The 5035-nt window shown below is 34.0% G+C and overlaps 1 pseudogene across 1 annotated transcript; it reads left to right on the top strand.

Annotated features, from left to right (window-relative positions):
- The first annotated feature begins 312 nt into the window (after window positions 1-312).
- Window positions 313-5032, top strand: LOC143561957 (uncharacterized; annotated as a pseudogene). Its single transcript, XR_013140393.1, has 11 exons — window positions 313-494; window positions 1519-1688; window positions 2286-2365; window positions 2481-2562; window positions 2633-2748; window positions 2816-2926; window positions 2997-3106; window positions 3431-3692; window positions 3773-3850; window positions 4822-4872; window positions 4970-5032. The product of XR_013140393.1 is annotated as an uncharacterized LOC143561957 (transcript).
- Window positions 5033-5035: the final 3 nt, after the last annotated feature.

The following is a 5035-nucleotide window of genomic DNA, read 5'->3' as shown; positions in this document are numbered from 1 at the left end:
GTCTAGCACCTTGCTAGTTCGTTTTGTTTAATGATTTCCGTCTTCCAATAAAATAAAAAAATAAAAGTTATTAAACATGAAAATCACAAGAAGCATGTCCATGAATTCACAATAATAAAATAATAAAATGATTAACAACCATTCATTAAAAAATAAATAAATAATAAAAATTTGATGGTGTGGAACCAACGAATATTCCAGCCTGCATTAACGACGTCATCCCAGACACACACAATCAAAACATCCTTCCTAGTCAAACACGGCTGCATCACCACCACCACCATCCACCGGTTTAATTTCAGTTTCACCGGTAACCCATAATTTAAACCCAAAGATCGAACCTTTCATGGATCAATTGTCTTCCAATTCATCGAAATCAATTCAATTCATCGTTCTTGATTCTCAATTACGGTACCCTGTTCATCATCGGCCTTGTATCTTCTTCTAACGCTATTAATTAATTAATTAGGAGCTTTCACCAATGGGTAAACAACGTAAGTACTATACCCAATTGTTTATTATGTATGATTTTGTTATTTTTGGGTGTAATTATGCCCCTGTTTTATAGGGTTTTGTTTGAAATTAATTTAGGATTTTGTTTTAGTTGATTAATTGGTTTCCAGTTTTGAAATTGGGCGTTATGTTTATCGTGCATGATTTGGCTGAATTTTGGATTTAAATAAATTTGGGTTTTGTTTTTGGTTGATTAATTGGTTTCCGGTTTAGAAAATCGGGCGAGATGTTTAGGGTATGTTTGGCAAAACTATCGCTGTAGCTGGAAGCTGCTAGCTCTTGGCCGGAAGCTGGTGGCTGGAAGCTGTAGCTGGTAGCTATAGCTTTTTAGATATAATTTAGATGTTTGGCAGAGTAGCTGGAGCTTTTAATAAAATATATAAAATTACTAAAATGGGCATAACTAAAAACAACAACAGTACATTTATTTATTTTTGAAGGTTATTTAAGTAAATTAAAATATTAAAAGTTGTAGCTCTTTCTAAACGCTACTAGTAGAAGCTTTAAGCTTTTTCTCCTGGCCTAAAAGCTTCAAGATCCTTGAACCAAACAAGGTTTTTAATTGAGTAGGAGCTTTTTCTTAAAAACTTAAAGCTTGAAGCTCCTAAAAGCTTCATGCCAAACATACCCTTAATGTGTATGAGTTTATAATGATAACTAGGTTAGAAATTCGTCTACCACACTGGTTGAGCATTAAATAGTTAGTGATGAAAATTTATTTATAAATTATAAAACGATAATCTGAGATACGAAATGATTGAAATTGCGTATAAGTTACTATATCTAAGGGTGAAAAAGGTTGGTTATTTATTATGTATAGATTTTTGGGTGTAATTTTGTCTGAATTTTGGATTTGATTAAATCAGGGTTTTTTATTTTTTTATTATTTTTTTTGTTAATTAATTGGTTTCCAGTATTGAAATTGCATGTTATGTTTGTTTCTCCTGATTGGGTTTTTATATAGATTTTGTTTGATTGATTGTGTTTATTGCTCTGTTTTTCCAGGTCGTGTTCAGAGGAAGAATGCTGCAATGCTTGACAGTGATGATACAGATAGTGTTAGTTCTTCATCCACTTGCAGGTCGGATCAGATAATGGCGACGGGTGGGGAGGATGTGCAGACCGATAAAGAGAGTGTTCTTGATCAAAGCTTAGATGCATTGTTTGAGAAAAGGTGTTTCTTTTATTAGTTTCATTGGAAACCATGTTTGTTAAGTCCAAAAATTTATAAACTTAAATGTTTATATTTCTAGAAAATAGCCTATTTTTCTTAGATTTGTGAAATAATCTGAAAATAATGCAACGTTTTAAGAAAATAATGGTTGTATTTCAAGAAAATAACTGATTTTTTTAGGATTTGTGAAATAACTTATTTTCTTATGATCTCTAAGAAAATAATTGATTTTTCTTTGGACTTGTTAAAGCGTAAACTTTAAAGAAAATAACGGTTGTATTTCAACAAAATAATTGACCATTGTTAGAGTTTGTGATTTAACTGATTTTTCTTAGGATTTGGTAAAATACAAATCTTTAAGAAAATAATGGTTCAACAAAACATTGATCTTAGAATTTGTGTAACAACTGATTTTTCTTAGGATTTGGTAAAATGCAAATTTCTATGAAAATAATGGCTGTATTGCAATTTGCAAGAAAAAAAAAAAGCAATTCGAATAATTATAGTTACGATATTATACACCAGCATGCTTTCATGGTTGGTTTGTATTCATATTCACTCTAGTTTAACTTTATATATATACATTTTTTTGTTAAAGGGGTCAACAAGGGAGAACGCTTTGGTGGCAATCATAGAAGGCTTTACCAGTAACTTGCTTCATGAATTTGTCGAAAAGAAGTAAGAACATTTTTGCATCTATGCTTTTTTCATAAGGGTTTTGATGTTTACTTTTTAACTAATTGTAACATTTCTTAAAGTAACAAATTGGTTTCTTATTTTATTTTCTTGTTAGATTTGCAACAATGCTGCATCAGTGTCTGAATTCTATAAAGAAAGGTTCTGCAAAGAGGTAGCTTTAGCATCACATGCCATAGGTACATTTTAACGCCTCATTTCAATTTTTTTTAATTTATTATATATTCATCGAGTGTTATGTGTCAACAGGATTACTGGCTCTAACTACCGGTCCTGGTAAGAAAGCTCAAGAAATACTAGAAGAATCAATTTCTCCCATTTCCGAGGCCCTCAAATCTCGTTCTGATTCATCAAAAGTAGCATCGGTAGATATCCATATATTATTATTTTTATGTCTGTTTAATAATATTAATTTGATGATTTGTTATATAGTTGCTAGATTGTTTGGCTGTGATCACTTTTGTTGGCGGAAATGAAACCGAAGAAACCAATAAGTGCATGCAGATAATGTGGCAAGTGGTCCACCCTAAATTGGGCCCAAATGTATACATCCTTGACCCTTGTATGTTGACTTTGACTTTATTATGGTATTCTAAAATTACTCAAATTTCAGGTTGTTGCAACTAAACCATCTCCGCCAGTAATAACCTCCATGGTATCCGCTTGGTCATTTCTTCTCACAACAATGGATGGTTCGACACTTGACCTTAAAAGCTGGCAAGGGTAAGCTGATTTCGACCCGTTTGAAATTAAACACAACCCGAATCAACCTGTTTAAATAAAACACACCCAAATTGAAAAGCATGCCCCAATCGTTTAAGCTTCTGAAACTTTTAATGAAGAACTATGAGTTAGAAGCTGATTTTGACCCGTTTGAAATAAAACACACCCAAATCGACCCGTTTAAGCTACTGAAACATTCAATTAGGAACCATGAGCTAAAAGCTGATTTTGACATGTTTGAAATAAACACACCCATATCGACCCGTTGAAGTTTCTGAAACTTTCAGTTGAGAACCTTGAGGTAACGTTTATATATTTGCACAGGTCAATTTCTTATTTTTCAACTCTTTTAGAGAAAGATGACCGATCGGTTCGTATTGCTGCTGGTGAAGCGCTTGCACTTATATTTGAAATCGGGAATCTTGAAAGATTCTCCAACCAAGATATCACACATATTCAAGGTTTAAAAGCTAAAATCTTGAATCAAGTTAGGAATCTTTCTGTTGAAGCGGGTGGTAAGGGTTCTGCTAAAAAGGATCTTAACAACCAGAGGAACACGTTCCGTGATGTTCTAGAATTTCTTGAGGTATTTTTGTAGCAATAGCATTGGAAAACGTTGTATTTGTCTAACATAGTGCTTTAAAGGGTTTTTTTTGTTATAAATAGGACGGTTATAGTCCGGAAACATCTATGAAGATCGGTAGCGAGTCACTGGCCACCACAACATGGTGCCAGTTGGTACAGGTTTGTATGGTGTTGCTTATTGTTAAGGGATGTGATCCTCCCACACCACCCCCACATGCCTATACGGCTCGTATAGGCCTATACGGTCGTATAGGGTATACATGCCTGACAAGGGGACAAAAAAAACAGCTTTTTGTATAGGCCTATACAACCGTATAGGCATTAAATGTCTCGTATTGCATTCAGACAAAACCATAAAAGCTATACAGTCGTATAGGGCTATACGACCGTATAGAAAATAAAAGCTATACGGTCGTATAGGGCTATACGACCGTATAGAAAACATTTGCAGAAACATTCAGACTGCCTTAATCGCTGCCGGAAAACGATTTAAAAAAAACCTCAAATTTTGGGTGCATTTTTATTTTAATCAATTAATGTATGTTGACTAGATGTTAAAAAAACCTCAAATTTTTATATGTAAGCAACAAATATGCCTAGACAGTCTTGAGCTTTTGACGAGCTAAGCTTGAGCTCAACGTTTAAACCCGTTAAGATAAATGAACCAAATACGACCCGTATAAATAACATATATTGTATATATGGTCATCATTTTTTTTTTTAAAAAGTGTCTATAAACGAGCCAAATACGACCCGTATAAATCACATATATTGTATATATGGTCATCATTTCTTTTTTTAAAAAAGGGTCTATACGGCCGTATAGGCCTATATGACCTGTATAGGCCTATACGACCCGTATAGGCCTATACGACCCGTATAGGCCTATACGAGGCACAATAAAAGATGGCAGACAACCTCTGACACGATTCAGGTCCTATACGACCGTATAGCCCTATACGAGCCGTATAGGACAAAAAAATGGTGTATGAAGATCCAGGGTGGTGTGGGAGGATCACTTGCCATTGTTAAACGGGCTGGGTCGGGTCAAAATGGGCTAGGTTGACATGCAGACGCTCTTTTGTTGTAAACAATATTATTACAACAATAATTCATTTTTTTATTGACAGCTAAACTTTTTAAAGCGGTTTCTTCGAGGAGGATTCATCAAGCACATGCAGGTTTGATCCTTTTTTAGTTTAAAATTATTTTGTTTGTTATATATCTGAATGAAGAATTATCTTTATTTAAACAGTGGTTCGTGTGTTTCATAAACAGGAAAATGAGTTTCTTCATGAAGTGTTCGACTTCACACCGAAGAAAAGCCTTCATCCCGGTGGGGAT

This window comes from Bidens hawaiensis, unplaced genomic scaffold (genome assembly GCF_021521415.1).
Source record: "Bidens hawaiensis isolate Kalapana, Puna unplaced genomic scaffold, B.hawaiensis_p1.1 tig00020888_1, whole genome shotgun sequence".
NCBI lineage: Eukaryota > Viridiplantae > Streptophyta > Magnoliopsida > Asterales > Asteraceae > Bidens > Bidens hawaiensis.
This window is presented reverse-complemented; position numbering and strand designations above follow the sequence as displayed.